This window comes from Thamnophis elegans, chromosome 13 (genome assembly GCF_009769535.1).
Source record: "Thamnophis elegans isolate rThaEle1 chromosome 13, rThaEle1.pri, whole genome shotgun sequence".
In the NCBI taxonomy this organism is placed as follows: domain Eukaryota; kingdom Metazoa; phylum Chordata; class Lepidosauria; order Squamata; family Colubridae; genus Thamnophis; species Thamnophis elegans.
The window spans coordinates 40438104-40461429 of NC_045553.1; the positions used below are offsets into that span (position 1 = coordinate 40438104).

At 43.1% G+C, this 23326-nt stretch overlaps 1 protein-coding gene across 4 annotated transcripts in view; it reads right to left on the reverse strand.

Moving 5' to 3' along the window:
• Positions 1-23326, reverse strand: part of APLP2 (amyloid beta precursor like protein 2) — a 72527-nt gene that overhangs the window by 43757 nt on the left and 5444 nt on the right. The gene's annotated exons all lie outside the window — the stretch shown is intronic.

Genomic DNA, 23326 nt, shown 5'->3' on the forward strand with positions numbered 1-23326 from the left:
AACAAGACACAAAAACCACGAAATTCAGTACAAGTCGAACAGTAGCATTAAAACGCTGGGGGAAATAAATACATTTTTGAATACACACACACACACCCCTTCTAAATGGTAATGAGAGCCCGGGTTAATCTCTAAAGTGCAGTTTTATTTCATAGCCTAAGTTCTGAAACGGAAAGCTGAACTAATCGCTAATACAGTATCAAATGTATCTGAACTGGGACCAAGAAGAAGTGCCCCCACAGATGAGAGAGGTCTGGACCTACATTAAATAATATCAGTCTTGTCAAGTGCCACTAAGCTTCCATATATGTACTTATGCATGTATGTATAAATGTGCATGTTTTTTGTTATAGATACGTGGATAACTTACTACTTTCTGAGCTTGGTTGATTTCTTAAAAGTCTCCCAACTGGCTTCCGTGTCTAAGGTGGGACTTGAACTCATGGTCTCATGCTCTGGAACTGGAGAATTAGGGCTCTATCGCCTCCCAGTGCTTTGTATAGGCGGGACCACGCCCCCTCCGCACCACTCACTCAACCGCCATCCGGTGTCAGCATCAAGTTCCTTTACAGCAGGCAACTCATCAGTGCCCCGGTCCGTAATGGCCTCTGTACCCGGCCCATAGCCTGATGTTGCCCCGTTATACCGTTGCATCCGGCGCCAAGCCAGCTGGGTTCTGGGAGGCCGCTGGTCAGCTGTGCATGCGGAAACGCTGCCCTTTGCTGCAGAATCATGCTGCAACTTGTTGCCGTCCGAGCCACCATCTTGCACGCCGCCGCCCAGCTGTTCCTGCCTCCTCTTCTCCAATTCCCCCCTCCCCCCCAGGCATGGCAAACCGGTCAGGGTTTGACCCATGGTCTCCTGCATTCTAGCCTAGTGCTAGACCAGGAGTGTCAAACGTAAGGCCCGGAGGTGCTTAACTCTGGCCCGCAGCAAAGGACCGGCCCGCAGTGCCTTTGCCAGCAAAAATGGGAGTATGCAAAGGCTTCAAGCGGCCCTCCCGAGCTCCATTTTCGCTTGCAGAGGGTTGCAGGAGGCCGTCGCAGCCTAAAACAGAGCTCGGGAACCCAGTTTCACTGGCAGAGCACTTGGGACACCACAGGTGCCGCCGAAACGACTGACGTCAAGCTAGCCATGCACCCCCGGCCACACAGACCCCGAGGTCAAACATGTTAAATTAGCTCCCCATTGGGAGAGCGAGTGCATTCAGAGAAGCGTTGTGAGAGTGTTGTTGGAGAACACACAAACCAGCATACAGAGACACTGCAGTTTAAATAGGCTTTTACTTTCATGGAAATAGAGGTATCAGAGTCCATCAAACAGTCCAAGTCATACACGGATCAGACAGTCAGTCATCAATGTCTTTCAGTTAAGGGATAATCCAAATAACATAGTCCATAATCATACAAACAGTCTGGTACTCAAAGTTTGCTAGCAGTTGCAAAACTTACAATAGCTCACGGCACTTTCTAACAGCCAGCTTCCAAAACACTCAGATCAGATCAGCCCAGTATCTAACAAACAGAGAAGTAACAGTCGTTCTGGTTCCCTCTTATGGCGATTGAGGAAATAGCAACCAATCACATTTTACAGTATGATTTAAAGAAACAGGTACCACATTGTTACATGATTTATATATTGCCAACCCAAACGTTCGAATTATATTCCTAACAAAACACAACCCTGATGTGGCCCTCAATGAAATCGAGTTTGACACCCCTGTGCTCTTTTTAATTACTCAAGTCTGCTCGGCTTGGTAGTTTAAGGCAAGGGGAGTAGTAACTGTAAACTATAGGAGAGGATTTTCCATCCAGGATACTGTTTTCAGGACCCTGGGAGTCTCTGATGGAACCGACAGCAAACACAAACAAGCTTTTTACCCCAGGACTCTATGTTGTCTCTAAAAACGAGAAAAGCACTGGATTGCTGATTCATGCATAGGAAAATGCCGTTTATTTTATTCCAATGTGATCTCTTAATCTGCTGAGATTCTTTTCTATGTTGCCTGCCTCTGTGTGCCCTTTGGAACACCAAGCCACACAGACACACCCAAAAGACTTGCTTGGTCTTTTTGTATTGGTCCCTAAAGATGTGATTCTCCTACCAGATGTGGGATCCATATGCATGTAGGACATGTAAGATGCACGTATGACAATGTAAGCCAACTATCAATCTCAGTTTAGCCAGTGACTCTAAAATCTTCAGTGGTTTTTCTTTTTTTTAATTTCTTTGTACTCTCAGAAGCTAAATCTTCTCAGACTGCCTACGGGATTTTCCTAAATTAGAAGAAATCTGCTTTTAACCCACAGCACCAAGAATATCCTTGAATTAACATTTCAAGAAAAACAATCCCAGATTGCCTTGAAGAAAAAGAAGGAAGTGAAGAAACCTCAAAGGTACAGAGAAATGTGGGTTTTTCTCCCCCTTTGCATGATGCTCAGGAATATATTAGTGGAACCACTTAAGCAATTTCCCATTTTAATCCGTAAACAAGTTAGCTTTTAGGCTCACGAAGAAGTCCACCCAGTGGAAAAATTCTCCAGGCATGGGAGATACAGCAGCAGAACAATGGCTATTACACAGGAATTATGCCCATGACAGAAAACCTATGGCACGCATGCCATAGATGTCATGCATAGCCATTTGTTAGGGCACGCGAGGTGTTGCCCTGTCAGCTCCAGCTGACTTTGGTCTTCATTTTTGGCTGTTGTGACTTCTGGTTTGCACGTAGGGCCGTTTTTTTTTCCTCCGGAGGCTTCAGGGAAGCCTCCTGAAGCCTCCGGGAGAGGCAGGGGAGGCCGTTTTCGCTCTCACCAGGATTCTAGAAAGGCTCTGGAGCCTGGGAGGGTGAAAAACGTGTTCATTGTGTGCCAAAGGCAGGGGCAAAGGGTGGCGGTCGCTTGCATGGTATTATGAGGAGTGGGCACTCCCCCCCACACACACACCTGCTTTTGGCACGCAATGAGAAAAAGGTTAGCCATCCCTGAACTATGCCCTGGATTTACCATTGTTTTTCCTAGCTGATTGATTTCTTCAGCTTCTATTTCTGTTTTGCGATGGCCATGCAAAGAAGCCTCGGGAAAGATAGCGGACAATCCATCAGGGTGGATTTGACTGGAATCAAGTCGATTTAAAGCACGATTTAAATCACTAGTAAAAAGGCTTGATTTAAATCAACTCAATTTCAATCGTAATTTTAAAAGAGTAACTGTCATCTCTGTCTCACAGCGGCTCCTCCTCTTAACCCGTCGACTCAGCGACAGCCCTGTTCACTTTAATAGCAATAGCAGTTAGCAATAGCAGTTCGACTTATATACCGCTTCATAGGACTTTCAGCCCTCTCTAAGCGGTTTACAGAGTCAGCATATCGCCCCCGCAGTCTGGGTCCTCATTTCACCCACCTCGGAAGGATGGAAGGCTGAGTCGACCTTGAGCCGGTGAGATTAGAACCGCTGAACTGCAGATAACAGTCAGCTGAAGTGGCCTGCAGTACTGCACCCTAACCACTGCGCCACCTCGGCTCTAATGGGACGGTTGGGGATGTGACAGTGACACGACAAGGTGAGGAGAGACGTGGTGGGCAAGCAGGTGAGTGGATGATCATTAACCGGCGCTGCCGTGATGGATCTGGAATGACAGGCGCTCTTTCAATGTAAGGGCTCGTTCTTGCTGATACTTAGAATCTTTATTATTATTTGCAAACCAAAAGAAGGTTTCCTATTTAGCTGGCAGAGCTTGGATTCATTGAATGAGTTGTAAACTTTGCAGAATAGGCAGCCTCATGCTACATAACTAATCTCCATTTCATGCTGAATAAACTAAATTATTAACGCATCTTAAAAAGAAAACTATCTTTAAATAATTTTTTTTACTCCAAAAGCATTTTATTAAAACAAGTTTGATAAAAATAAAAAAAGCAATTAAAATTTTAAAAATCGATTTAAATTTTTAAAAATCCATTTTTAAAAAAACCCATCATTTTTAAATCCATCCTGCAATCCATGCCGTGCCTGGACCCAGGCAAACCCTCTATCCATGGACAATCCAGCCTTTTCACTAACGCTTGACTAGAAGAGTCCCTTTTTAATGTCTCTAGAGTTCTAATAACTCTAGAAGATGTCTTCTCTGTTGCCTTAAGGATTATGGATTAAAAGGAACCCAATCTCCCAAAATGATCAATGAAGATTGTTCTTCTGGGCCTCAGCTTCTCCATTACAATTCTCCAATGTAGTTTTGAAAAGCTGCATCTAAATAAAACACAACAATCAACCCATGAAACATAAGTTGCCTTCAAAAGTTGTGCGTGCTTCATCGCTGGAAGCTTTCTAGAAGAGACTGGACTGCAATCTTGTCAGAAATGGTGCAGGGTCTCCTGCTTGGGCAGGGGTTGGACTAGATGACCTGCAAGGTCCCTTCCAACTCTGTTAACCTGTTAAAAAATAACAGCAAAGAAGACCCTTCTTATTTCTGCCTTCAAAGCCTATTTAGCTGGATCCTTCCATATGTTGGTCTACTGCTGTACGGGGCCTAGAACCATCTGGAATAATCCAGACACCAAAAGAGCACAGGGACCTACAGTCTTCACAGCATGTTAGCAAGCAAATAAAAATATTTTAGAAAGAGTGGGTGGAACAGCATTTGGTGCCAAGAGAAACAGGAGACAGGGTGTGTTCAGAATGTTAACCTTGGTACTCCTATGCTGCATTGTGCAAAAATAGTCTCCTGGACTTTGAATTACAACATGCAAAGTGTTTATAGTATATTCTATTCATATTTTTTTCTACGTTAGAACGCTACTTCTCTCTGAAGGTCCTACCTGCACGGCAAAATAAAAACAAAAAACAGGAAGCGAAGGAGTCAAATCGGCCCATTTGCTGCTCCTCCAAAATACCCTCCGAACCAAGGTGGTTAAAGCCTTGTTCAAACACACTTTTGAACGAAGATGCTGCATGTTTAAACATTAGAGTTATAGTGTTTATTTTTGTCCTGGCTTCAGCTCATCACCACAGAAACCGAAGGAAGGGTACCATTCTTCCTCAGATTGTTCAAAGGGTTCGCATCTCACTGGAGACCTGTTGCCATAGTGACATTTTATAGAGGTTTATTCACAAGCGAATCAGCTAACTTAGTCACTCATCCTCAAGATGTTTTAATTACCTAACGAGAACAGATTCATGGCTCCCCCACCCAAAAAAAGCCCCAGAAATGATCTGTTGAGTGAAGAAGCATCCATAATGAAGGTATATGTGCAACGAATATACATATGTGGCATTTTTTAATTTATTGTTATTCCACCTGTGTTTGAACATAAACATCAGAAGTATTGCCTTCATAAAACCTACAATTAAATTTCCCCATGATTTATAAGCTAGAATCTCAGGGTTATATTTCTGATTCTTTTATTTTCAACATTTCCCTTTCCAGGGATTTTTTTTTACAGCAGGCCATTAATTTTTGGTGCTTGGACAAAGTTTTCAACGATTTACTGCTTCTGGAAACACGTTATTTCCATTAAGCTTCAACAAGATTCTTGTTATTACTGTTACTAAACCAACTGCCATGGAGAAGTAGCCCATTGCAAATGAATTATTATGGACCTTTCTTGGACCAAAGAAATGAAGTGATTATTTCGCCAGAGGAAATATTTAATTTTTGCCCAGAATTAAATAAAGATGATTGAAGCTAAAATGTATGAAGAACAGTTGCAGGAATAGGGTATGTCTATTTTAATGAAATGAAGGACTAAGGGTGTGCTGATAGCTGGATCAATCTACTCTTCAAATCACTTGAAAGCAGAACAAGAAGCAATGGATGGAAATTAATTAAGAAGCGAACCAACCTAGAAATAAGCAGAAATTTCCTGACAATTAGAATTAATCACTGGAATGGCTTGCCTTTAGAAGCTGTGGGTTTCCATCGTTGGAAGTTTTTAAGAAGAGATTGGACAGCAACTTATCTGGAATGGTATAAGGTCTCCTTGAACTGGGACAGTGGGTTGGACTAGAAGACCTCCAAGGTCTCTTCCAACTTTTTTATTCTGTAATATTCTAAGCACATGATTTCATATAATAATTGGTTCTGCCCTTAGAGGGAAGAAATATAATTCATATGCTCTTTTCTTACAATTCTTGCCCGACTGTAAAATCTAGATTATTTATCACTCTCTGAAAAATGAAGGATGTGCAACCTATTTGACAGCGATACTAAAAGTGATTGAATCTGCTGTTAATTTTTGGTGGCAGCTATAAAGAGATAATGGAGTAATTCCAATGGAATAGGATACTAGGGCTGCTCTGTGAGATAAGGAAATTAATAGAACCTACATCACAATGCCATTTACAGTGGAAGCATGCAAAATTGAGAACGCTCAGTTCAAAAGCAGGGGTTGAGGTATTCAGCCAAAGAGTAACTGTCAATTACGTTTTGTTCATTTTTGTCTTACAAATATTCTTACAGTTTTAGACTGTCCGTTGTTAGAAAATCCCATAGGGGGGAAAATCCACTTAGGGTTAGGGTTACGTCCCCATGAACTCGGACAGCAAAATGGACCTCGCCAACGGATTCAGAGCACATGGGTATGCTTAGGAGGGTGTTGACTTTTTCAGCTTGCCTTATGTGCGTTTCCTGGCAAAATACATGGGAAAATCCCATTGGGGGGAAAATCCACTTAGGGTTAGGGTTACGTCCCCATGAACTCGGATAGCAAAATGGACCTCGCCAACGGATTCAGAGCACATGGGTATGCTTAGGAGGGTGTTGACTTTTTCAGTTTGCCTTATGTGCGTTTCCTGGCAAAATACATGGGAAAATCCCATTGGGGGAAAAATCCACTTAGGGTTAGGGTTACGTCCCCATGAACTCGGACAGCAAAATGGACCTCGCCAACGGATTCAGAGCACATGGGTATGCTTAGGAGGGTGTGGACTTTTTCAGCTTGCCTTATGTGCGCTTCCTGGCAAAATACATGGGAAAATCCCATTGGGGGAAAAATCCACTTAGGGTTAGGGTTACGTCCCCATGAACTCGGACAGCAAAATGGACCTCGCCAACGGATTCAGAGCACATGGGTATGCTTAGGAGGGTGTGGACTTTTTCAGCTTGCCTTATGTGCGTTTCCTGGCAAAATACATGGGAAAATCCCATTGGGGGAAAAATCCACTTAGGGTTAGGGTTACGTCCCCATGAACTCGGACAGCAAAATGGACCTCGCCAACGGATTCAGAGCACATGGGTATGCTTAGGAGGGTGTTGACTTTTTCAGCTTGCCTTATGTGCGTTTCCTGGCAAAATACATGGGAAAATCCCATTGGGGGTAAAATCCACTTAGGGTTAGGGTTACGTCCCCATGAACTCGGACAGCAAAATGGACCTCGCCAACGGATTCAGAGCACATGGGTATGCTTAGGAGGGTGTTGACTTTTTCAGCTTGCCTTATGTGCGTTTCCTGGCAAAATACATGGGAAAATCCCTTTGGGGGAAAAATCCACTTAGGGTTAGGGTTACGTCCCCATGAACTCGGACAGCAAAATGGACCTCGCCAACGGATTCAGAGCACATGGGTATGCTTAGGAGAGTGTGGACTTTTTCAGCTTGCCTTATGTGCGTTTCCTGGCAAAATACATGGGAAAATCCCATTGGGGGAAAAATCCACTTAGGGTTAGGGTTACCTCCCCATGAACTCGGATAGCAAAATGGACCTCGCCAACGGATTCAGAGCACATGGGTATGCTTAGGAGGGTGTTGACTTTTTCAGCTTGCCTTATGTGCGTTTCCTGGCAAAATACATGGGAAAAATCCCACTGGGGGAAAAATCCACTTAGGGTTAGACTCAAGGTTGACTCAGTAAAATGAGGACCCAGATTGTTGGGGCAAGATGCCGACTCTGTAAACCACTTAGAGAAGGCTGTAAAGCACTGTAAAGCAGTATATAAGTCTAAAATGCTATTTCTATTGCTAAGCCATGCAGTTGACATGTGACCAATTTTATGGCCTTTTTTGCCACCGTTAAGTGGATCCCCCGGTTGTTAAGTGAATCTTGCTTTCCCTCGACTTTGCTTGCTGGAAGCCAGCTGGGAAGATTGCAAAATGGAAATGTTGATCATGTGGGCCTGGCTCTAAGTGTGAAAATTCATGATAAGTCAGTTTTGTTGCAGTGCCCTTCAAATGGTCATTAAAGAAATGGTTGCAGATTAAAGGCTATTTGTGCAGAATGCTATATTTAAAGGTGGTTTACCACATGAAGAGTAGGATGCTCGTGGGGTTGCAATGCTTTCTTTCTCAACTGACACATTTCCAATAGGACTTGGATGTAAGTTCATCCAGAAATTGCCAAAAAAAGGGGGGGGGGAGAGTCAAAGCAAACACTCAAGTTGACATCTTCTAATTGGTTAAATATCAGAATTATATTGAGAAAAAATGTACTTGTGTCACTATTTATTTTACATTATTTATGAGTTGGCTTGCAGCAAGCTCTCTGGGTGCCCACAGAAGAAAAACGATTTGGAAATGCAATACAGCAACAATAGAATTGTGTTGGCATCCCAAGCAATAGAACGTAAGATGAAAACAATTGACCTAAAATAGCAATAGCACTTAGTCTTATATATTGCTTACAGTCCTCTCTAAGCGGTTTACAGTGTCAGCCTCTTGCCCACAACAATCTGGGTCCTCATTTTATCCATCTCAGAAAGACAGGAAGGGTGAGCCAAACTTGAGCCTGGTGGGATTCGAACTGTCAAGTTGCAGGCAGCCGGAAGTCAGCAGAAGTAGTGTGCAGTGCTGCACTCTAACCACTGTACCATCGTGGCTCATAGTACAACCTAACTGAAAAGGGGTTCAGAAATACACTCATTAATGGGGACAAGAAAGGCGCCCCCAATTGGGTGTCACCTGGGCAATGGTGATGTCACCAGCTAATCCTTTCAACCCTGAAGCACTTCGGTGCTTTTGACACGAAAGCAACAGCAACCTACAGCTAAAGTGCTATTAAGAGAAATATCAGCTAATCATCTCTAGAGGGCGCTGCATTCCCACACAGGGGGGCCAACACAGACAAGGCCCTTTAACTGATAGCAAGTTAGTGATTGTGCCTTACTTAAAGGAGGCATCTGAAGAGGCATTCTAAACATTGACTCCTGGTCCAAATCGGCAGCAATTATGGCACCAAAGCTCCAAAGACGAAATGCCATAAGATATTGAAGCCAGCATTATGAGTGCCTAACAACAGGCAAAGCCAAGATGAGAACAGATTTCCATTTATTAGTTTATACTGAGCAGTTACTAATCACTCAGACAACAAAACTCATTTTAGCCATTCTTGTCCAATTAATCACCTTAAGACATTCTTTTATGACTCAAAAACTGAGCCCAACCTGAGTATTAAGAAACGCCCCTGAACTATTAAATTATATTGAAGATCTTTTAGAGAATAAGTCATGAATTTTAACTCAGTTGGGTTCAATCCAAGACTCTTCTAAGAACCAAACAACCTTCAGCTCTCACTTAAATATACTACTGTAGCATCAATCTATTTCAATAAGCTGAAGCTCCAGCAATGTCTTTATTATACTGATGTAATTCAGGCTTTTGGGCAGTCCCAGATATATTTCTCCATTAGATTCTCCCACCCCATCTCTTACAAGAGGCCAAAAACCTGATTCCCATGCTTCTAACAACCCATCTCTACCCTAATAGTCCAGGGGAGAAGAAAATAATCCCTACAGATGTTTATAATGGTTGTGCAGGAATCAGAACACACTACTGCAGGCTAATTGTCAAGGCTCCAAATAATACATCCAAAACTCTGAGCCAGGTAGATTCCGTAAATAATAGTTTTACTGGATATATCATATTGGCACAACCTGGTGAAAACTGACTCTGAAAGTTCCTGCATTTCCACCTAATTAAATGTTTTCTCCCTTTCCCAATCAATCAGTCACATGATCCAATCAAGGAGCCGTCCGGTTGCCTGGTCACTCCTCCTCTCTGTCTCTTTGGCCACCTGTGGGAATGCCCTTGGTTCCCAGGAGAAAGTATTTTGTTTTGGCTACAAAACCCCAGCTATCTCTACTTCCCCCTCCTTATTCCTCCACTCCAGAATGGCAATGCTGAAGCTTCAAAAATGGCCTCGGCCAGGCCAGCTTCAGGGTTGATACTAACTCTACTCACTGCCAGGAGCTCGATCCTGACTGGGTCAAAGTTGACTCAGCCTATTATTCTTCCGAGGTTAATGAGGACCCAGACTGTTGGAGGCAAGATGCTGACTTTATAAACCGCTTAGAGAGGGCTGTAAAACACTATGAAGCATATATAAGTCTAAGTACTATTGTCGTGGTCTGCCGGCAGCCTTAGAGCTGGCAGTAGAGTCGGACAGTGGGGAGGTTGGGGAGGAACATGGGCCAGTCCTGGAGTCTGGGGAAGTCTCGGATGAGGGCTCTGCGTTGGAGGCAGAGAGGGGGGCAGGGTCATCTGGCAGTTATGTACTGCCTCCAGAGTTGGATATCAGCGAGGCAGAAGAACAGAGGGAGACTGTTCCCAGTGCGCGCATGCACAGAGCTGCCAGAAGGCAAGAACAGTTAAGACAAAAGGGATAACTTTGGAGTAAGGCTTGGAGGCAATTGGCCCCTCCCATAGGACACAAAGGAGGAGCAAATTCACATGAGCCTTTGCAGGAAATAACTGTTCATTCTGGTCAGTTTAAATTCTGAAGCTCCTTTTTGACTCTTTGCTCCATATGGCCTTGCAAGCTAATTGCCAATTAGGTCTTCGGCAACGTTTCAAGGGAAATAAAGATAGGTGCTTATCAGCCTTATGCCGAAAGACTTTGGCAGACTTCTGTCAGACTCTTTACAAACTACTTGTGACTCATTAAGGGCTGTGAATGAACATAATTCACAGCCATTGAAATAGAAAGAGGGTTTTTGGGACTAAGTGTGTGCTTTTTACTGTATCGGGAAGCCAAGGTCAGAATAACTATTCGCTATTGTGTCATTCACGGAATATTGGAAAAAAAAATTGATTTATAGCTTCAGTTCATCTGCCAAATCCTTTTAAAGCAACCCTTTAGTAAGAGGTATGAACAGGTGAGTAGCACACTTTTAAAAACTTGCTTAGTAATTTTCGAATAAACAAGGAAGCCTCAGTTAAACTTTTAACAGTTCCCTAATATATTTTTTTTAAGAGGAGCTGGGTGGTGGTTTCCTAGCTATTTTTCCTGGGGTTTTGTTTTTTTTAAATTTAGCAGATAACTCCCCTGAACTCCGGAAGGCTGATTTAATGCCTGACACAGGAAGCAATGGATCTGCAGATGAACAGTTCATCCAAGTTTTATTGCTTTATTTTTGTTTTTTGTTTCTTTTTTAAATCCCACATTACTGAAAATGACAATACAATACATGGAGCAGGCGTCCAAGAAAGGAAGAATTATTATTAGCAGTCAGATCTGGAAAAGACAGATAACACCGGGCCGGTATTTGCTTCTGAATTTAAATGGCAAACCTCAGATGAGTCATCTCGAGCTTGTTTGAAGTCCCTTCCCTTGATTTCTAGAGTTAAAACTAACGCTATATGGGTTCACTTATGATCAATCTTAGAAAGTCTGGCGAGTGAAAGCCATTAATTCTAAAATTAAAGCCCTGGGAACCGAGAGTGAGTTGAATGTGGTTTAAAACCGTACTCTAGAGAAAACCTTAGATAAACACAACAGTCTCTGGGCGTATTTTTTTTAATGAATGAAAGCTTACTGTCGTGCGACTACAACTCAACGTTTCTGAGTAGGCTTCACTTTGACATGACCCGTCAAAACCGCGGTCCACTAAAGCGCGCCCGATTAAAGCGCGTACCTGACGTCATCAGCAGCGCGATGAAAAAAATTGAAAATAAATTAAATTAAAATTAAAATAAAATTAAAGCAAGTCGATTCACATAAAGGTAAGGGTTAGGTTTAGGGTTAGGGTTAGGTTAAGGGTTAGGTTTAGGGTTACGTTAAGCGTTAGGGTTAGGTTTAGGTTAAGGGTTAGCGTTAGGTTTAGCGTTAGGTTAAGGGTTAAGTTTAGGGTTGGGTTTAGGGTTAGGTTAAGGGTTAGGTTTAGGGTTAGGTTTGGGGGGGTTAGGGTAAGGTTTTCGCTTTAATTTTAAATTTACCGCTCACAGCGCTGTGATGACGTCACGTACGCGCTTTCGTCGAGCGCGCTTTAGTCTACCGTGGTTTTGTGGTGGAACCCACTTTGATAGGTGTACCCCTCACCTTGAAACTCTGGTAGGCTTTTTTTTTCATTATAAAACCACATGAGGCATTTTTTAAGACTTTGATAGGCAGACGGTTGGCTTGGCGCAAAGGATGCAAAGGGGGGATGGCGTGGAGGAAAGCTTTTGCCACCGCCGCCACTAATAAGGTTCTCAGCGAGCCCGCTCTGCCAAGGGAGCTCCACACCGCCACCGCCGTTTCCCAGCTCTGGCACGCCGCCTCCTCCTCCTCCTACGCCTCCACGCGGACTACTTCTTATGGCAGAAAGCGCGGGGGCTGTAATCATGACCCAAAGGCTTGCATGAAAACGCACGGGGTGGGGGGGGTCAAAGGCAGCCAGCGGGAGTGCCGGGAACGCCTTGCTCAGGGACCGAAGCGGGGGCATAAAACCACATGAAGATCTGCTAACATACAGGGAAGCATTAACATCAGATTAATGCTGGGGAGGAGAGCTACAGTCCATGAAAGCTTATGCGACTATAAATCTGATTTAGGACTCTAAATTATTCAGATACTGTTTTGGCTTCTTTAATTGTCTCTTAAGCTAAAGCATCTGGGTATAATAACCAGGTTGCTGACAATCAACTCCTTCAAAACTTACAGCAGCTTCCAACTCTACTGATTTCTTCTTCTTTATTTCTTCTTCTTTTGTACTTGACCTTTGGGGCAAGGAATTGAAAGTGCCGTTTACCGTGGACTCTGGAAGCCAATGTTTACCTACTGAATTAACTTACAAAGTCTGAATATTCAATCAAGGTCATTGTAGATGGTTAATGTTCAGCTTCACCATGCCTTCCTACGGGAATCGCGAACAACTAATTCACGAAGGAAATTACAGTGGTTACATTGTTCATTAAGTCAAACAAGTTTGCCTAATAATGTCACAAAACATTCAACAATCATTCAGCCTAAGAACCCTCCCACAGATGTTTCACCTAGCTCTTAAAGGTAAAAGTCCCCCTTGCACATATGTGCTAGTCGTTCCTGACTCTAGGGGGCGGTTCTCATCTCCATTTCAAAGCCGAAGAGCCAGTGCTGTCCAAAAATGTCTCTGGGGTCATGTGGCCAGCATGACTAAATGCCAAAGGCGCATGGAACGCTGTTACCTTCCCACCAAAGATGGTCCCTATTTTTCTACTTGCATTTTTACGTGCTTTCGAACTGCTAGGTTGGCAGAAGCTGGGACAAGTAACGGGAGCTCACTCCGTTACGCGGTGCTAGGGATTTCGAACTGCCGAGCTGCTGACCTTTCTGATTGACAAGCTCAGTGCCTTAGCCACTGAACCACCACATAGCTCTTAGGTGCTCATAAAAGGTGAGTAATCATGTTTGGAAATTCCATATTTCAGTTCTAAATTCTTTCATTTAGAGATGGTGCCCATGAGAATTTGAACATATAGGAAACAGGACTACTCAGGAACCAAGGAAAATTCATCTCCACTTACCCTATTCCGGGTAGGTTCATATTGCTTTGCTGATTTACAAGCCCTATATCTGTTGAACATCTCACAAAATTAAATTCCAGTAGAAAATACAGAAATAAGTCAGGGAAGCGAACCATTTTCACTTTTATTGTTCTCCTGTTCCAGACAGAGGCCTTGAAACTTTCAAAAGAGCATGATCGTCTACAAAAAGGACGAGGCTTTCCAGAGACAAAATTATTATGTGAAATCATTTTTGTTCAAGACAGAGCCTTAAAACTCTGTCATATGGCTTCCGAACCGTGCTTCTCTGTCCATTAAGCTAAATTCCATCAATTTGTCACTGAAAAGAGGCAGATGTTCATACGGCAGAACACAAAACAATCATCTTTGTTGAATTAGTTGTAATTTTGGATCTATAAAATTGTGGTGCCAAAATGACCCTATAGATGCCAGAATGAACTATCACTGGTGTTCTCCAAGGCTTCCTATATGGCTGATCGTCTATTCTAACTATTTAGATGCAGTGGTTCAGTGGCTAAGACACTGAGCTTGTCGATCAGACAGGTCAGCAATTCAGGGGTTCGAATTCCTAGCGCCGCTTAACAGAGTGAGCTCCCATTACTTGTCCAAGCTTCTGCCAACCTAGCAGTTTGAAAGCACATAAAAATGCAAGTAGAAAAATAGGGGCCACTTTTGGTGGGAAGGGAAAAGCGTTCCATGCGCCTTCGACATTGAGTCACGCCAGCCACATGACCACAGAGACATCTTTTGACAGCGCTGGCTCTTCGGCTTAGAAACGGAGATGAGCACCGCCCCCTAGAGTTGGGAACGACTAGCATATATGTGCAAGGGGAACCTTTACCGTAACTATTTAGACATAGTTATAATAGGCTTTTAATCATTTCATCATGTTATTAAGTGGGGAGAATTGTTGTTGTTTCACAGAGTCTTCTTCCTCAAGACAAATGAATTCATCAGCTCCAGGACTTGGGAGAAACATGTCTTTAAAGTTTAGGAGATCAGGTTTATTTTTGAAATTAAACAGCTAATCCAGAGATAATTCTTTGAATTATGTAATCAGAAGCGCCATCTATGGCTGTTAGGGCTGTTGTGATACTTAAAGGATAGATTCTCCAAAGACTAATGTCAATTTCTGCTTAACAACATGACAAAATTAAGGAATTGATTCAATCTTGGCAAAAGGGAGCTCATTTTTACGAGCTGTACGAGTTTTGTCTGGTTGCTTGAAAAAACAGTTTTAAGAGCCTTCGGTAAACACTTGTGTGATCACTTCAAAGCAGTTGTGCAATAAAATGGACTTAGCAATTTATGTAATCATTACACCCTTTAACTATAGAGTGCTTAATGCTAGCATAACATCTGAGCTTAACTCCCCGGAAAACAGAGATAATCCTTGCTATTTCTTTATCCAAGTAGAAATATAGTATTATGTTTAGATTCCTATGTTGCACTAAACCATACTTTTTAAACCAAGGCACAATAAACCGGATTTACATATTATTTAAGACTTAGTGTGGATTGCTTGCTTTTGTCTCACGTGTTGTGTAAGTTTGTGCGCTGTGGCTTGTAAACTGTAGTTGTAGTCCACAACTGTAGCTTAATGCAATGTGTCTAGGACAGTGTTTCTCAACTTTGGCAACTTGAAGATGTCCGGACTTCAACTCCCAGAATTCCCCAGCCAGCATTCGCTGGGGTCTTATTTTCTTTTGAACCCCCGAAATAAGCACTTGGCCTTATTTTCGGGGAAATCTTATTATTTTTGAGGTGCAGGAGGTGGCGAGCGGGTTCACCTCATGGCTGCTGCTGTGTTGCAATATTTTCGGGGAGGGCTTATTTTAGTGCGTGCACTCAAAAGCTTGATTGGGCTTATTATACGCGGAGGTCTTATTTTCGGGCAAACAGGGTAAATAATGTGTGCAAACCCGTTTTTGAAAACATTTTGTTCCTCTAGGTCACAATATATTGTATTATTCCTCCTGCAGATTTCTCAATCTTGACAGAGCTGTCACTTTAAAGGTGTGCTTAAAGAAATGTAACTTTAAAGATGTGTGTCAGCTCCCAGAATTCTCCAGGCACCTCCACTCTCTGGGGAATTCTGGGGGTTGAAGTCCACACAGCTTCAAAAGGTTCTGAAGTGGAGAAACATTGCTCTATAGAAACTCTTAACCAGGATTAGCTGGTTAAGTTCTAGCAAAGCAGGACGTAGCATGGCAAGCTGTGCCATTCAATATCCTTGTCTCCTTCTTTACAAGCTTGCTCATCATGCCAGCTTGTAAAAAAAAATCATCTTTTTCCTTGCTTGCTGGCAAAAAAAAAAACCAGGTCAGCCGGCCTAACGGGCTTGTTTTCTGATGGCAATCTCCAATTATCAGAGCAGATTGGCTACCGTTTCCTGCTGCTGGCCTAGTTTTTGCTCACAAGGAGTCCTTACTGCCCCATTTTTACGCTAATTTTGGTCATCCTCTGCAGCTCCAAAGGCGGACGGAACGCTGTTACCGTCCCACCAAATGTGGTTTTCCTATTTTTCTACTCGCATCTTTTACGTGCTTTCAAGAACTGCTAGGTTGGCAGAAGCTCGGACAAGTAACGGGAGCTCACTTCGTTAAGCGGCGCCAGGGATTCGAACCGCCAAACTGCCGACCTTTCCGATCGACAAGCTCAGCGTGTGAGCCACCACGTCGCTTAGATGTACCAATATGACACGCTTAATAAATCTGTAGTTTGAGGAACACCTAAGTCTCAGAGGTTTGATTGTGTTGGGTCTGTTACTTGGAACCCTCATTATTTTACATATGGACAACTGAGAAACATCTGCATTCATGCCAGTAAGATAAAACAGAACAGCTGGAACTGAATTCCAGCCCCTCACCCAAAGACAGATATGATCACAAACGGGACCAGAGTTTCCACTACTTTGCAAACCAGTTAGTAAGTGAATCCCACCCAATTTGGCAACCTTTTCGATTGTTAGGAGAATCACTGCAGTTGTTAAATGAATCACTGGGTTATTAAGTGAATCAGCCTTCTCCCACTGATTCGGTCAGAAGCTGGAATGCTGTAAATGGCAACCACATGAGCCCAGGACAATGCAACCCCTGTAAACACAGGTAGTCCTCAACTTACGACCACAATGGAGCCCATAATTTATGTTGTGAGAAGTGAGAAATTGGTTGTGAGCTTTGCCCCATATTATGACCTTTCTTGCCACAGTTGTTTTAAGTGAATCACTGCAGCTGTTATGTTAGTAACACGGTTGTTAAGTAAATCTGGCTTCCCCATTGACTTGGCTTGTCAGAAGGTCGCAAAAAGGAATCACAGGACCCCAGGACACTGCGACTGTCATAAATATGAATCCATTGTCAAGAATCCAGATATAAAACTAAGGAGAAATTTCCTGACAGTTAGAACAATTAATCAGTGGAACAACTTGCCTCCAGAAGTTGTGAATGCTCCAACACTGGAGGTTTTTAAGAAGGGATTTGAGAACCATTTGTCTGAAATGGTATATGGCAGGGGTGTCAAACTCAAGACCCAGGGGCCGGATCTGGCCCACAGGGTGCTTAGATCCAGCCCAGGGGCTGCCCTGGAAACAGCAAAGGATCGATCCGTGGTGCTTCTGCCAGCGAAAACGGAGCACATGGCCTCCCCCGAGCTCCATTTTCACTGGCAGAGCACTCAGTCCACCACAGGCACCCCCGACACGAGTGATGTCGAGCTGGCCATGCCCATGCCAGCCACGCCCCCCCCCCCCCAAGTCTAACACAACCCTGATGCGGCCCTGAATGAAATCGAGTTTGACATCTCCGGTGTAGGGCTTCAAGTCTTAAGCAGGGAGTTGGACTAGAAGACCTCCAAGGTCCCTTCCAACTCCCTGTCATTCTAAATCACGTTACCCCAGGGATACCCCAGGGTTGTAAGTGTGAAAAATGATAAGTCACTTTTTTTCCAGTTCCGTTGTAACTAAATGAACTGTTGTAAGTCAAGGGCAACCTGTCCGGGCTGATTGCCAAGCACTCAAATTCTGATCACGTGGCTGTGGGGATGTTATGATATTTTGTAAATATTAGAGCCGGTTGTAAGTCGCTTTTATCAATTGCTGTTGTGATTTTCAACGGTCACTGAACTAATGGTTTTAAGCCAAAGAGTACCAGTATATCAAACAAATTTCAATGCTGATATGTTTACACTTGACCACACTGGATCAAAAGATGACAAGGACACAGTGTGTGTTTCCCATGCTCAGACATTTAAAAATGACAGGAGTTAAGCAACAAGTTACGGGCTTAAATGTGAATGTTTACTTTGGCTCTGACAAAATAATATAACAGACAAGAGCTCTGCTCAGTAAAATCATTCACAAAGTCACTTATCAAGAGCCCTGATGGCACAAGGGTTAGAATACAGTATTGCAAGGCTAACTCTGCCCACTGCCCGGAGTTCGATCCTGACTGGCTCAAGGTTGACTTAGCCTTCCATCCTTCTGAGGTTGGTAAAATGAGGACCCAGATTGTTGAGGGCAAGATGCTAATTCTGTAAACCACTGGTAGTCTGCAAGAAAATTTTGGTGGCCCATAGAAAAATTAGTTGCACTTTTATATCACACTAAATGCTATTTATCTTCTTTAAAAAAATTCATATTAGTGGTCCGTGGGATTTAAAATTATGAATTTAGTGGTTGGTGACCCCTGGCTTAGAGAGGGCTGTAAAGCACAGTGAAGCGGTATATAAGTCTAAGTGCTATGGCTACAGATGCTCAGATGTTGCATTAGGAGGGGTGGTGGCACAGTAATTAGAATGCAGCATTGCAGGCAAATGTCTAATTCCCTAAGGGAAATGGCACTGGCCACAGAAATATGTTAATTGAAATGCATAGATGTCATCACCAGTGGTGCATTTCTATTGGACAATGGCATCAAACGTTGGTTAAATACTTTTATGAATAGGCTTTTGAAAATAGTTGTTTACATGAGGAGTGCCTCTAATTGTCTTGGGCCACACAGACATCGATTGGTGTGGACCAGCCATTAAATCTCCTGTTCAAGATCTCTATTTCCCATGGTAATAAAGTAGAGAAAACCTTTTAATTCTAAATAGGAGTCTGAATCACTCTCTGGTGATGGCGTCTGACCTAATTTTACTTTGCTCTCTGCGGTTCCGTTATCCCCAGTGATGCTGCAAGGATGGAACGATTTCTTTATGAACCAGGTGTTACAGCGAGCAGCATAAGATGCCAATCAGGGAAATCAAATAATAATGCACACAGGCATTGTTAGAACCGGACGAAGCCAATGATGAGAAGAACAGCGCTGTTTTGTACCGGGGCTACAGGCATTTGTTCAAAAAAGGAAGAGAAGCCGTTAAGCTGCCTGGTTAATGTTTGGCCCTCAACAGAGGAAGCTTTGTGGGTTAGCTTTGTAAATCAGAGCAAATCCTGTTTTACTCAACTTAAGCGTCTCCTCCCATTCTCCTCTCCAAGCCAATTCAGTGGTGAAATGTGGCAGACAATTGGTCTCCCCAGAGAAAATTTCGTACCGCAGTTTATCAGAACCACAGCAGTGATCAAGATCTAGCAATCGACGGCATTCAAAAGTGTAGCATTTCCTACAAACGTTAATCGTTTGGAGTGCGTATTCTAGTTAGTCTAAGCCAGAGGTGTCAAAACTCAAGGCCTGGACACAGTGAAGGACCTGCCTGCCCATAGTCCTTCGTGTTGTGGCCCACCAGCGGCAGCCGATATGGACAGTGAGGAGTTTGGGGAGGAACATGGGCCAGTCCTGGAGTCTGGGGAAGGCTCTGATGAGGGCTCTTTGTCCCCTTTTATTAATTGACTGTGAAATCTGCTCATTCGCATCCAGCAAAGTCTTTCTAGGGAGGATTTACAGTCACAACCTTAACTGGCTTGGAGAGCTGCCAGGCCGATATCTGCAGAACTTGGCAAGGAGTCTCAGAGAGTCACGAACCAATTAAGCGAACTAATCGTCTCCTGCAAACTCCACTCCCCTTTCGCTCCTCTTTTATTTCCTCTGGGAGGGGCCATTCACCGTCCACCTGTGGCCTTCCTCCCAAGTCGACCCCTGTTCTTTAGCCGTTCCCTTCGTCGGGCAACTCTGCGCATGCGCACATTTGGAACAGGCTCCAAGTGTGTCTGACTCCAAAGGCAGCTGATAACTGTCAGATGGCCCTGGCCCCCTCTCTTTTGTCTAATCGTTTTTGGCTCATAGAACCTCGCTGAGACCTCAGCCAAGCTGGCAACTGCTGCTCTCAACAGGTTCCGGCTCTGCAAACGCTACGCAGGGCAACGGAGAAACAATGACGGGCAGGAAAATAAACTTGATGGCTGCAACAGCAGGATGGTGGAAGGGGAGGCCCGCAGAGGCTTCAGAGGTGTGAGCAAATCTGGGGGAAAGGAATTAGTTCTCAGACTGTGCTTCAGCCTAAAGCAGACCCAAAAGGCTACAAAGAAGATTGCTAGGGCCTCAGAAAAGGGTAAGTCGGTTGCCTAAGCTGGAAATTGTTTGACAATCCTGAGTAATTCTCTTTAGAACCATGGGGGTGGGGAGAAAGAAAGAAAAAGAGAAGGGGAGGGAAGGAGGAAAGAGAAAGGGAGAGAAAGAAAAAGAGGGATGGAGAGAGAGAAAGAAACAAAGAGAGGGGGAGGAAAAGAGGGAAGAGAAAGGGGGAGAAAAAGAAAGAAAGAGAGGGAGGGAAGAGAGACAGAGAAAGATGGAGGAAGGGAGAGGAAGAAAAATAAAGAAAGGGAAAGAGATTTCATCAGGTGAGTAATGGAACATCTCAGTAGCTGTAATAATGTCTATTTTCTATTGTGATATTAAGATCTGTTGGGGCATTTAACTTCTTAGTTACTCCTATCTCCCACTATGATCTTACAAAACAATGTTACTTTGTAATAAGACACCAACATAGGAGGAATGTTTCTTCACTAATTCCTTAAAGAATGCAACACCAGCGAATCATTCACGGGCAAACACAGCACAGAACTAGGGAGCAAATCACGAAGACATTTTATGATGGTAACCTCTTGCGTCACAGCCGTATCAAAATCAGGTTGTAGATGTTAAATTAAACAATTAAAAGCCTGCTGAGGAACTGAACCCATTTATGTTCATACTATTCACCACTTGAACAAAAGGTTGTTTGTTTCGACTTTTTCTAAAACTTCTGAAGACTGGAGCGGAGCAGCCGAAAATGTTGGCCCTGGTCCTAACTCAAGCTTTCATCGGTGAGAACTCTTAGGCTCTTGGTTAAAAATTCAAACAATTCATGGTAGGCTAAGGCAACTATTGAAGCATTGAGAGACATGAAGATTGGCTTACATTTTATAATGCCATGGAAACTCAAATGAGGTGTAGGAAAACAGACAAGTAAGATATATGTATGTATGTATGTATGTATGTATGTATGTATGTATGTATGTATGTATGTATATACACACACACACACAGACAGAGAGAGAGATGATAGATAGATAGATAGATAGATAGATAGATAGATAGATAGATAGATATAGAGAGATAGATGATAGATGATAGATGATAGATGATAGATGATAGATAGATAGATAGATAGATAGATAGATAGATAGATAGATAGATAGATAGATAGATGATAGATAGATATAGAGAGATAGAGAGACAGAGAGAGAGATGATAGATAGATATAGAGAGATAGATGATAGATAGATAGATAGATAGATAGATAGATAGATAGATGATAGATAGATAGATAGATAGATAGATAGATAGATAGATAGATAGATAGATAGATAGATGCAGTTAGGATAAGAGGAAGTAAAAAGCAGAATTTCTTAAGAATGGGGACAAAACCTAAATGCACGCAGTGAAAAGGGAACTAACGAAGCGATACGCAAGAGCTGTACGTCACTTGTAATACTTCAAGGGTAAAGTTACTGGCTCAAAACTTATTAGGCAATTGAACATAATGAGCTGTGTGCTATAAAAGAGGTTGAATGCTTAAAGTAGGCAGCTGAGGGCCATAAACAAATTGAAATTTCTGATTTGGAAAGCCCGATTAACCTACACATCGCATTTTTGATGGGCCATCCATCTTCCGCTGTGGCTATCTGTCCAGCATCTTTCCAAAAAGCAACACTTCATCAGGAAGCTAGTTTGCTAACAACACACTGTTAATCCAACAAGTAGGGTTTTTAAAAACTGTAATAATTAACCACAATTTCCGTTAAGGTTAAGATATAATTCTAAACAGGGACAAATGACCAGACCTACACATGCAGAATTCAAACTAGCTATAGGTAATCCTCGACTTACAACCACAATTGAGCCCCAAATTTATGTTGCTAAGTGAGACATTTGCTAAGTGAGTTTTGCCCCATTTTATGACCTTTTTAGCTACAGTTGTTAAGTGAATCACTGTAGATGTTAAGTTAGTAACACAGTTATTAAGCGAATCTGGCTTCCCCATTGACTCTGCCGGTCAGAAGGTCATGAAAGGTGATCACGTAACCACGGAACATTGCAACCGTCATAAATACGAGTCAGTTGAAAAGCATCTGAATTTTGATCAGGTGACCATGGGGATGCTAAACTGGTCGTAAGTGTGAAAATCAGGACAGAAGCCGCTTTTTTCAGTGCTGTTGAACAGTCACTAAGCCAAGTGTGTCGAGAACTACCTGTACTTTATTATGCTCTGCCTATAGTACAGGAATCTCCTCCAACTGGCAGCTTTTGTCTAGGAAAGGCCAGATAACGCTCAAAGGCATTGGTGGTGGTGGGAAGGGCAGATCAGACCTTGCCCTCTTTATGTTTATGCAGCGAGTCCAAGCTAATCCCCTGCTCGATTCTCCCTCCCAACTAGGACCATTGTGTGCCAGGAGAGTCACCCAATTGTTCAGAAGTCAACATAATGCGCTTGCTCATACTGGAAACATGTAACTACAAGGGAAGGCTTAGGCGTGGTGCTGTCAAGGTAAAACAATGTGGAGCTATTTCTACACATGTAATGATACCCAAACCGCTACCCCTAATTTGGACTCCTCTTTTGCTGGGATGCCATCTTGCAGATTTCAGGGCGCAAGTAGTCAATTAAGATGAGGCAGGCCATGTACAGAAAGCAATGCGCTCCCCAATAAAAACAGCAACTCTTGGTCAATAATTTGAATGTAACCTCTTCAAAGCACTCCCGAGTATAAATGATCTGTCTCAAGGGAGCTAATCTCCATTTCATGACAGCTTTAAACTGTATTAATAGCCCAGCTGGTAAACATCCAGTTTCGTTCATTTGATCTCGTTCTTTTATTTCAGTTTGCAACAGCGGAATACTTTTTCTGGGGCAGCACCAATGCAGAAGGAAGCAGAGATAAGGTTTATCACGGCTTCCACTCGCTACTGATACACATCTCCTATAAGCCCCGCAGCTAGCAAAGCCAATTGACAGGTTACCTGTGAATTGACTCCGGGATTATGGAGTCTGCACCTCTATTACTGTCTGGTTTGGTTCTGCAACCCAACAAGGCAGACAGAGATTTCAATGGATAATTGGAACTGCAGAAAAAAAGCAAATTACGGCCAACCTGCCTTCCACTGAGGACCTGTATGCTGCACGAGTCAAAAAGAGGGTTGTGAAAATATTTAGAGACTCC